The following is a 12647-nucleotide window of genomic DNA, read 5'->3' as shown; positions in this document are numbered from 1 at the left end:
TCCCCAGGTTCTCTAAGTCTCTCCTCCACGACATCATCTAAGTCTGATTTCTACCCCCAAATACTCAGCCACCATCTTGGAGAGAAGTTGCTGTTGTAAGGAAGAACTAAAATCTGAAAGCCTGAGCATTGTTTCTGAGGAGTGCTAAACAACAGCTGCAGAGACTATATGTCTAAATTGTAGGAAGAGAGGATATGAGAAACAGAAAATTATTATAAGAGCCCCCTGAGCCCCCACCACCCTCCAACTCAACAGTGGGTTTAGAGGAAAGCAAATTAGTCACTGATAAAGAAAAGAAGCTACAGTTTTTCCAAACAGCTATGGTATGAATCAAATTTGGAGATCTAGCTACATGGGTTTTAGCTACCAAAATAAAGAATGTCAAGAGGCTGCCTATTTCCTCTCTTCCCAGATATATTTTAAGATAGAAAAGGAAAGAAAAATTGGCTTTCGGAAATCTTTCACTAGCAGAACAGAGCTTAACCCCAAGTGATATTTAAGGTCACAGCTGATTTGGTTTGAAGAGTCTCAGGAAGCTCCTTCTACTTTTCTTTCTTTTCCTCTTCTTTCCCTTGAGCCAAATTTGTATCTACTTCTCCCAGTTACAGGGACAGAAATTCCATGCCTAGCTTCATGTCTTGGATTAAAGGGAAGAAAAATGAAATAAGAATTATAGTGATTTTAATGTATTCTAAGCTCTGTTCTGGTGATTTAAATAGAAGAGCACAGCAGCTAGGGTTATTTATGGAGCCCGTACTTGGTGCTGTACATCTTGTACAATATATACATTATCTCATTTAATCTTCATATTTCACACCAACCCAGAAGGTATTTATCTCCACTTTAGAGCTGAAGACATTTGGGATTAGAGAAGATAAATGACTTACCAAAAACCACAAGTATATTAAGTGGCAAAGCAGAAATAAAAATCCATGTCTCTCATTCCAAAACTAATACCCTTCCCATCAATCCAATTAATCCTGTGGAATCATTTAAACTGCAATACCCTTAAAAGGTACTTCTCCGGGGCGCCTGGGTGGTGCAGTCGGTTAAGCGTCCGACTTCAGCCAGGTCACGATCTCGCGGTCCGTGAGTTCCAGCCCCGCGTCAGGCTCTGGGTTGATGGCTCAGAGCCTGGAGCCTGTTTCCGATTCTGTGTCTCCCTCTCTCTCTGCCCCTCCCCCGTTCATGCTCTGTCTCTCTCTGTCCCAAAAATAAATAAACGTTGAAAAAAAATTAAAAAAAAAGGTACTTCTCCATAATTTCTTACCAATAATAACTTAGAAAATTCTGGACGAACACAACAAATTGGGATTCCTGAAGCAAACCACCTGAGGAAAGGGATAGTGAGGGGAGAACTGGGCACTAAAGAAGACCCAGTGTTACTACAAAATTTCCTACAGCACAATCTCAATCTACACCGCCTACAACAGTGCCAGGAATATAGTGAATGCTGAATAAATTCTTGCTAAGTAAACAGATGTCACTTCTCTGATGCTCTTGTTCTCACTTGCTCAATGCCACATCTTCCACACAATTAACCTAACTAGACTTCAAACATGGTGCTGCTCTCGTACCAGGAATGATTTTAAGAGAACTGACACAAGTGCCAACACCGATTTATATAAATGAAAATGGGTTCTAGAATTTACACTCCGCTTCCTACTCTTGGACTCTTGCCCATTTGGTTCTGTATTTTACTAAGTGTGTGTCTCCCGGGGGATAAAACTCTCATCTACCCTCAGTCACTATAATAAAAATTAGGATAATTAGATGCATGTTCACCTTGAATAGACACTGTGAAAATGCTTTCCCTAGAAGGGCTTAACTTCAAACAATTCTATTCTATTGAAAATTGCACGTGTAAATGTTTGCGTACCATACGTACAAGACTGCAAGGCAAGTTCAAACACTAGCCTCAGGCAACTAAACTGATGAAAAGAGGCATAGAAACTGGAAACAGTTAAAAGAATAAAGGAAAAGTAAAGGAAGAAATTATAACAAACCCGTAATGAGGACCTGTAAGTTTTCTTGGTGAACAATTCTGATTAGACGGGAGAGGAATTGGTCTATAAATTATGAAGCACAGAGCTTGCCTTGGATTTTTCCAGTTTTCTTTGCAATGACTCTCTTCATCTTTGAACCAAATGCGCACTCATAATCACAGATCCCTAGTCACTCTGTCTGCACCTCACTGTCCCAGGGCATAGCTCAAACCTCACCCTCCTGCACTTTTAGCCAAGAAAGGTTTAAGAGGTTAGCCTCTCAGGGACATTTGCATACTGAAGAATTCACTTAAAGACAGTCCAGAGTTTTAATTATCCAAATGGGTGAGTCAATTTTAATAGAATTCTTGGTAGAATTCTTAAATTCTAGTAGAAACTGTAAATTTAGAATTCTTAAATTCAGGATAATATATCATGAGGAGAATGGTACAACTCAATGGAAGGTCAGGCAGCACTAGGTAAGAAATACTAGAGCACAGCCTGTGGAGCTAAACAAAATGGTGATCAAATCTTGTCTCAAGCATTTACTTACTGACTGCATAGCTTTGGGCAACATCAATAAATGAGCAAAAATCATCCGGCACAAAGTTGGCAATTACACGTTGTAGTTACAGCTATTATCCCTTATCATTAAACAATATCATTAAAATACGCAACAGTATCTGGCAGGCTGTTCTTGCTCAGTAAGTGCTAGTTTAGTCAGAATCTGCACTCCACAGAACCAACTCATAAGAGCATCTCTGGTGCCTGACTATTTAGAAAGAGAAAATATACCATTCATGCAACATAACAGAGTATGACTTTGTTCTTTTTCATCTGTGAAAGAAATATGATTAAATTTTTCATAAGTTGTTCCATTTAGTGCTGCAATGATGGAATTTTTTGTGAAAGCTAAGTCTGGGAAAAGATGAATATCAAACCTCAACCACTGAACCCTCTTCTATTTAAGAAAACTGTCAACATAAGAAAGTAAAAACATTAACTTTGCATAACCATATATGCAGGCCAATTGGAGTGGAAGAAAACAGTATTTTTTTCTCCAGTTCTGACTTTACTAAATCCAGTGACTTTTTATCTTTTAAAGATAGAGTAGTGCCCTGGGAGTCATAGCACTTACTCTGCCAATTTGTGAAGAGAAAGTTTGTATTTTTGGTAGTGGGAACAGCTGATAAATCTGCTAAAGATATTGATATCTCTACCAAGTCTTAAGATATAAAGATGTGAAAAGAGGATAGGAATCACACTCAACAGAGAGGACTTCTTTACCACATTAGAGTAGATCAGAGTAGATCAGATAATGTTCCCAACGGTGTGACACTGAAGTAGAAAACTATGTTCGATGGGGGGTGGGAGGGAGGGGCGGGTGGGTGATGGGTATTGAGGAGGGCACCTTTTGGGATGAGCACTGGGTGTTGTATGGAAACCAATTTGTCAATAAACTTCATATAAAAAAAAAAAAAGAAAACTATGTTTCAGGTAAATTTAGATTGATGCTATCAGAGGTGTCACTTTTAGACTGGAATTAGAGAGACTGTAGTATGTGAAAGAATGACTATAAATAATACCTGGAGTCCAACAGAGGAGAGGGATAACCCTCAGAGAGAAAAGGAGGCAGCACAGTTCCTATAGATACAATGGAAACCAACAAGGCTGAAGCCAAGAACATAGGATTTCATAATTCAACCTTAGGCTGGCTGTCTTTGTGCTGGAATAAAGAGGGATATACACAAGATTGCTTCGCACCCTCCATACCCCAAAGATGTGGTCCTGAATATTTGTGTGTGTGTGTGTGTGTGTGTGTGTGTGTGTGTGTGTGAGAGAGAGAGAGAGAGAGAGAGCAAGTGAGAGTGAGTGAGTGAGCAAGAGAGAGAAAGGGGTGGAGGGTCTATCAATCTAACAGGTTGGAGATAATCCCCTGTGTACCTTTAGTGACCTCCTTCTTATATTCCAAATCATAGCATGTGTTCTAATTTGACAATGATAATCTGACTTCTTTGTCTTCAGAACTCTCAGGCTTCCTAACTGACAGGCCTGCTAGTATTCTCAGAACTCTTGGGGCTTCCCAGTCTTTCTCATCCACGTAAGTAAGATTTGCCATTTCATGTACTTTTTTTTAATTAATGAGTTGCTGACATTCTTAAAAAATATATTCTCTCTCTAGTCTCTTAATATACTGAACATAACCTAACTTTTTTCTGATGATTGAGTCATTATAATGAGCACCCACTATAACACTATAGATTGCTGAGGGAGTTAGAGCTATTAGTCCCTGCGTTAAATGGCTCCTGTCTGTTGCAAACTTTTTCGTAACCATTTTATAACTTTTTTGTCAATATTAGGCTATAGATTGCCATTGCATCACCCATCAGTCATTGCAACTAGTTACTTATTATAAGCTGAGAAAAAGACCAACTTTCTAAAAGTATATGTTGAAAAGAGGCAATAAAATCTAATGAGAATCTGAAAATCTCTTCTTAGAATAAAATGCCAGAAATTTAATGTATAAATTTTGTGGAATGGTGGATAAAGTGTGATATAACTTAAATCTGAGATAATTCTTAAGGTTGAAGAAAGCTTAAGAAAATAAATTTGACATTAGTTCAACAATATATTGATCAAAGCAATCTGCTTAAATATAGCAGGGGAAAAAAGCCCCAAGTTTTCACAAAGATGTGATTATTACAGTGCAATCCAGAGATGTTTTTTACTCTTACTCCCTCCAAAATATTTTGATTTGATAGAAGAGTAGCAAAATCTAGACACCACTTGGGATGAGGTAGCGGTAACCCAAGTCAATTCCTTGGTTTTGCTTTTCCTAGGTTAGTGATAATCAGCAGTTCTAAATTTGATTCACTCAGCAAGAATTGTGAACGTGAACATTACCAAGATTAGCACTAATACTGAACGTGGATGTGGCAGGAGAAAGAAGGTTAGCAATGTTCAGGAGAAAGACCTAGTAGCAAGAATACTAATTAATTAATTAAACTAAGTATTTATTTAAAACTCAATGTGTACAGGGCACTCTTCTAAATGCTGGAAATATAGTGGAAAACAAACTTAACAAATATGGCTTGCCCCATGGAAGTTACAGATGAATGGACAATATTCAAAGATAAGATGGATAGATCCCATTTTTCAGGAGGACCCTACTAAACAGTGGGAGGTAGAATGACAACAGGCCAGCAACCCTGAAATCTAGGTTGGATATCCAAGTGACAACCCAGAATGCTAGGTTTAAGACAGTATTCTGATACTAGAGCTGGAATAAACTATACATATACATATACACAGTTTCCCAGGGCTGTCATAACAAATTAGCACAAACTTAATGACATAAACAACCTAAACATATTGTCTCACAATTCTGGAAGCCAGAAGTCTGAAAACAAAGTATGGTCATGGCCATGCCTCCTCCAAAGGTACTAAGCAAGAACCCATTCTTGCCTCTTCAGCTTCTGGTGGTTCCAGGCATCTCGTGATTTGTGGCTGCGTAACACTAATCTTTTTGTCCATCTCCAAATGACTTCCTTTATCTCCCTCGGTCTCTCCTCTGAGCATCTTTTATAAGAACACTTGTCATTGGATTTAGAGTCCACCCTAAATCCAGGATAATCTCATCTCAAAATCCTTAATTTAATTACATGTAAAGACCCTATTTCTGTATAAGGTCATGTTCACAGGTTTGGTTCCAGGTGGACCTATCTTTTGGGGGGAAAACTATTCAACTTGCTACATTATATTAGTGAAACTTTCTCTGAGACCACAAAATTCTTTGTAAATACTTGATTTTTCTCACTGCATTATTAGTATTTCTTTTTTTATCATCTTCATACAGCTCCTGAAAGGCAGGGATGATATTCATTTACACCTTTTCATCCCCAAATACCACACCTCAGTCCTTCCTGCATACCGATACTTAACATAGTATTAATATGGTAATAAATTAGTGAATTTTCCCACAAAACCTCTTTAGTTAGAGGTTTTTGGATGTAAACAAACAAAATTGATTCTAGCTACTAGGTAAAGGAGGAAATTGTAACAAATTGGATTGGGGTAGTACTCAGAATCAAAAAAACAGCTAAAGAACTGGGTTTAAAAAGAGAAAGAGCCAGGGCAGCCCTGGGAATCCAGAGAGCATGTGTCAGTGCACAATTTCTTCAGGGAGCTGTGCTAGCACTGTGCTGTCCAAAACAGGAAATACTACAAAAAGTTGGCTAAATTTTAGTTAATTAAAATTAAATAAAACTATAATGCAGTCATTCAGTTACATTAGCCACACTTCAAGTGAGTAGTCAGTAATCTCATGTGACTAGCAGCTATTATACTCAATAGCACAGATGTGTAATATTTCCATGATTGCAGAAATATCTATTGGAGAGCACTGTGCTAGAATGAGTCAGCCTCTTACATGAATCAACTCCATTCATTTTTCCATCCTGTGTCATGCCACTGAAAATTAAAATTCTGGAGAGAGCTTCTCTCGCTGAGCCTGAGTTATGCATCTACCATTTTATGAGGATTGTACAGAACACATCAATGGAGAGCAATATCTAGACTACACGTAATATAGAAAACATAATTTCTCCAACAGGAATTGCAGCTCTAATATTAGAAGGAGCAGGAGTGGAATCTGGTGGACAAAGAAATAAAAATGTACACTATATATACCTATTCTTTCATGTTCATATATATATATATATACATATATATATACATATATTCATTGTAATTTTAATGTGAGAATGAAGATGGCATTGCCAGATATTCTTCATTTATCATTCAGCTAATTACAACAGAAGGAAATCTCTTTATTTTTTTTATTTTTTTTTTTAATTTTTTTTTTCAACGTTTATTTATTTTTTTGGGACAGAGAGAGACAGAGCATGAACGGGGGAGGGGCAGAGAGAGAGGGAGACACAGAATCGGAAACAGGCTCCAGGCTCTGAGCCGTCAGCCCAGAGCCCGACGCGGGTCTCGAACTCACGGACCGCGAGATCGTGACCTGGCTGAAGTCGGACGCTTAACCGACTGCGCCACCCAGGCGCCCCAGAAGGAAATCTCTTTAAAACACCCATTCCCTAGACAGGTATCTGGGCTGGGGTATATGGAGCTGTTTGGTGCCATGCCAAAAATCTCGGCAGGTAGGGCAAAAACAGAAAGAGCCCTGGAACCATTTGCTTGGTCCCTTTATGTATGAATTAAACTTTCCTTTAAGCTCAGTCTGGTGATAAAGGAATTGAATATACTTATCAAGTTTGGGAAGGCTAGCATTGCTGCCTTCAAAGGGTCACTTTTTATTACGCAGCAGCCTCCAGCTTCAGCAGGAAGAAGGGAAAAAGGGTTTTTTTGTTTGTTTTTTTGCCAGTGCACAGCATCACCAATACATTCGTTTTCACTACACAAACTGTCTTTGTTCAATATTTCTAGGTTGATTTATGATTGCAGATCATATCTCATAGTTCCTTGTGGTGTGATGGTAGCATGGATGCAGGAAAAAATATCTAAACCATAAACTGGTTGCAGTATGAATTTCACAGTCAGTCTGCCAAGAATTCAGCACATCTCTACCAAGGTTTGGACAAGAAAAAGCAGTCATCAAAGGCATGAGAATAAGAATCAGAAATGGAGATTAGGCCAGTAAGAGCCTGGACTTTGGGAATAAATGAAACAAACGAATGGCAATTATTCACTGTCATGTAGGTCACCAAAGCAGATGCTAACTCTCAGTTTTTGCTTTCTATGCTAGTTTTGGAGCCTTTTCTGTTGGGGAGAGGTTCACATTTTCTAGTTGTTTGCAGCTAATAGGATGTACTTTGCATCAATGTTATAGAGTAGAAATAATGTCTACGCTATATTTGGCTCTATGAACCTTCAGCTCCAGGGGACAGGCCTAAAATTAGCATTAGAAAATCACCCCTGGACTCAGTAGAACTGATGAAGATGTCCGTTTTCAGGGAACACCACAGCCAGAGGAAAGCTTTCTTTTGTAAAGAAATAAATAGCAGTCCACTGCTGAGGATAACTTAAGGACAAAAATCAAAAAGGCAAAGAAAAAAGGCCCCACATATACTGAGCCATAGAGAACAAGAGTAGGATGCTTCTGAAAAGAAATCATTACTCTTCCCAGCCCTCCCCATATACACACACACACCACAATCTCATGTGAGCCCACTTAAGAGTGGGGAGTTTTACAGAAAATTATTTAGCATATGATTTTTTTTATTGTACAAGGACTATAAGGCCCAAATTCCCTGGTCATGTTTGCAGATCAGTGATTTGTAACCCAGTCCTTAAATGCATTTCACTACCAGGCTCCTTCTTCATGGTCTCCATGGCCCAGGTACGGCATAAAGAGAACACAGGCATTGTTTCTTACATCTCAGAATAATCTGTGTGTGGGCCAGATCTGGAAATATATAGAGTTGATTCTGGTGTAAGATAGATTTGCATTCCCAGGCCCCCTGGGATGTTATACAGTAGAAAATCTTTTACTAACGTTTTCATTACCTTTAATTATTTTTATTATTCTGATTTTGCTTCATTATACTGATTGTGGTGACTACCTTTGTCTATTACGATTGTTAACTAGCTCAACTTTCCCAAGGACCCATAAAGAGCTTCTTCTTCATTATATATGCCCCAAGGGTAAATCCACTTAAAAATGAGTTTTAACAAGCAATCCTTACCCTGACAAATAGTTCTCTCCTCTTGTTACTGGGAAAGATAGACTAGAGTAGAGCAAATCTAAATAGGATGTTAAAATGGGATGTTTCTGATTGCCTTGCTCTGGGGAAGTGCTCAAGATACATTTTGGAAATGGGCCTTTATTATGGAAAGTGGCAGTCAGCACTGCTGACTAAAGTTCTTTAGCTTTCACTCTCTTTGACACATGGTAATTCCTGGGATCACGACTTCCAGACTCTATTGGCTCAGTGCTCTCTGCTTCTAAGATTCCCCACAAGAAATTACTAGCACATTTACAGTGTGTGGTGGTTTATTCTACTAGAATTTTGCTGGCTATCTTTAAGAAACCTCCAAATAAAATATTTTAATTTAAAAAATAAGAACAAATGGCAAATAATTTCCATTCTTTTATTTTCCCAGTATATAAATAGAAAGAGAAAGAAAGCACAGAAAGCAAAATCAAAATTAACTGCCTATTGGATCAGGTACTTGACATATGTTGTATCTTTCATCCTCACAGTAACTATCACACCCATTATACAAATGAGGAATCTAAGGTTCTGAAAGGTTAAATCACTTGCTATGGCACATAAGTAGTACAATCATTACAATAGGATTTTCACAATCTTTGCTGCCTAAAACTCTGGAAAGTAGAACTCTGGACTTTCTGGCAGGTTGAATGTGGGGAATGAGAAGGAGGAGGACATTAAAGAAGAATTCAGGAAAGCATTTCAAAAGGGCCTCGTTTTGTCAGGATGCCAGTGGATGTCATGCACACATAGAAGAATTGTCTTCAAGCGAGTTTAGACTTTACCAGATTTTCTTGGGCTTTAAATGCTAATGTAACTGACTTTCCAAGAAAGTGGTGGTATATGTAGGGTTTTAAAACTTATACTCAATCATGGAGCATCTCAAAGGCTCAGTCTTACATACTTCTACATTGAGAACCCCCGTAGTGAGTTGCCCAGAAATTGTGCTCACTAAAAAATACACAAAGAAAACATTTAAAAAAATTTTTTTTAACGTTTATTTATTTTTGAGACAGAGACAGAGCATGAACGGGGGAGGGGCAGAGAGAGAGGGAGACACAGAATCGGAAGCAGGCTCCAGGCTCTGAGCCATCAGCCCAGAGCCCAACGCGGGGCTCCAACTCACAGATCGCGAGATCGTGACCTGAGTTGAAGTCGGACGCTTAGCCGACTGAGCCACCCAGGCGACCCCAAAGAAAACATTTTAAATGTAAGCTCTGGGAAAAGGTAAACTTACTATCTTCTTTAAAAAAAAAATGTGATTTTCTTAAATTGCTAATTTTTCAACTGTGACATTTAACAATTATGATAGTAATTAGGAAGTTTCTAAATATCCCTATTTATCTCCCTATTTCTGGACATATGGAAGGATGTACAACCTTCCTCACTTGAAGCCAGTAACTGTAACTGTAATTTTACAGTTACGTTTAACTGTGTAATTTACTTTGACTAATGGCATGGAGACATGAGTAGTGTGCCTCACTCAAGCCAGAAACTTTCAAAATCTGTATGGGCTTTGTCATGTTCTCTTTTCCTTATTATGACTGGCCATCTGCTGTAATGCCTTCTTGCCTTGGCATTCCAGATTGAGGGAAAGCACAGAGCAGCGCCCCCAGGTAACACTTAGTGGACAAGTATGAGATGGGGGGGGCAAAGTGGGGAGAGAGCTTGTTCTGAGTCACTGGAATTTAGTCTATCTGATGAATATGACAACTTCGGTAGCATGGTGTAGTATAAAAAAAATCATACAGAAAATAAGAAATGACAGTATCAAGTTTTCATTTGTTATTTGCCAGCTTGGTAAATAGCTGCAAAATTCATTCAACCTTTTCAAAATCTCTGGGGAAATAGTAAGTGCCTTCTTCACAGAATTGTTCTGAGAATCAAATGAGAATATCCAAGGGTGTAATTTGTAGGCTATAAAGCACATTACATGTAAAAGGCCTTATTCTTAAGTTTTAGATGTGATAAAAAAATCTATAAATAACAATTAATGGCATGTTTATATTCTTGTGGCTTCTATCAATTTTAATACTAGTAGTCAGATAACATAACTTACACCCTTATTTAGTTTATCTATGTTCTATTTGTCTCAGATCTTAAAAAGAATCAATCATAGTACTTAGTTACCTTCAACTATCACAAATATAAATGCCATTTATACTTGTTTAACCTTATCTGACTACTAATTATTAAATTATAAAGGCACAAAATGATCATAAAAAGAACTTGTATGTTCCAAATACATCTTTATCTTTATTCTAAGTTCAACTCATTTCCCTAATTCCCACTGTACACTGACTGTAAATCAATTGCCTCTAATAGCTGCATTCACTAAGAAACAAGGCTAGAGATGAGGATTGGTAGGAGGTATTAAATGCATGACTCTGACTGTCCAGAATAGCCACAAGACTATCTAGACGACACTTTCCTAAAGTGGAAGAAGAAACAGACTAATGATGAAGATAAGTGTTTCTACTGAGAGTGCTTTACTGTCAGGAAGAACCCAATGTTGTGTTCCCTTCAGAACTGCCTCTTTCATTGTCTATCACTTCTCTATTCTGAGCCTTCTGTACCACTTGGCCTGGACCACTGTAATGTACCATAACAAGGCTTCCTATCACCAAGGACTCTCTTCCAAATATGCCCACATTTGTTCCAGTTATCTCTGTGTTACATTAATATATGAAGATAGCCACATCACTTTCTTTTTCAAAAGAATTTAATGGCTCAAGGGCAGCTATGTGGCTCAGTTAAACATCTGACACTTGATCTCAGCTCTGGTTGTGATCTCAGGGTCGTGAGTTCAAGCCCTGCATTTGGGCTCCACGTTGGATGTGGAGCCTACTTAAAAAAAAAAAAAAAAAAAAAAAAAAAAAAAAAAAAAAAAAAGAATTTAATGACCCTAAAGTATTTAATTGCAGAGGGACTAGAACATATGTAATCAGCCTACCACCTGATATCCTGCCTGTCTGAGTAAATAGTGTGCAAAGTAATTCTACTCCTATCTTACAGACATATATCCTTGAATTCAGTAGCACTATTAAAAAATTAACTTTAATACACACCTCTAATCCATGAGGATTCAGGCTATCATGTGCACAGCTCAATCACTTCTCTCTGCCCAGGAGGCTGACTGGATAATGTTTGCTGCACAGCCCTCCAACTAATATTCTTGTGACCCCTTCTTAGTACTTGAATAAAGGCATTAGAATCCATTATCATGAACAGGATGTCAATTTCAGAAGCACAATCCTTTCTGGATCTAAACTTGTCCACAGACTCAACCAAAAAAAAAAAAAAAAAAAAGAGGAAGTTATTTCTTCCAGGTCTGGTAAATATGCATTCCTAGGGAAGAAAATAGTATTGTAAGTCCCATAATCTTCTGTATATTGTTTTTAAAATGTCTTTGATAAAGGCCTTAAAATGTGATAGATATATCAGTCTGATCAAACTTGCAAAGAATGCAGAATCCTTAATAGAGGATTTTCAATTATGAAAATTGTCTACTACTGAAATTCAAAGTTTAAGTATGTCCAAAGAAATTGCTTATTACTTGGTTCCATCCCTGCTGTCTAGCTCCTAAGTAGTTCCAGACATTGCAAAGCACTGAAGGAAAATCAGATGGTGAAAGGAAGGGAGACAGCAGTTTATTTCTTCGGCTCTTCTTGCCTCCCTTTCTGCAGTGACTGCATCATTTCCATGGCTCCTCGATAGTCCTGCCCTCTGTGACTTAGCTCCCGTAAGCTAAATCTCATTCCAACTGAGCTTTTGGCTCTCACAGGATGAATCTCACTTCTAAATTCTGGAAACAGTATGCTCCTATCCCTAGGAATGGTAGCTCTCTTCTCCTAGTGCTGATCAGTGACACTTCATTTGGGTTCTCCATTCTGTGATCACTTATGTAATCTATTAACTGTTTTAAATT

This window comes from Lynx rufus, unplaced genomic scaffold, assembly GCF_022079265.1.
Source record: "Lynx rufus isolate CCGP_SWC_20201006 ecotype Redwood Valley unplaced genomic scaffold, mLynRuf1.p SCAF_8, whole genome shotgun sequence".
NCBI lineage: Eukaryota > Metazoa > Chordata > Mammalia > Carnivora > Felidae > Lynx > Lynx rufus.
The sequence above is the reverse complement of the archived record's forward strand: the minus strand, read 5'-3'. Positions refer to the sequence as shown.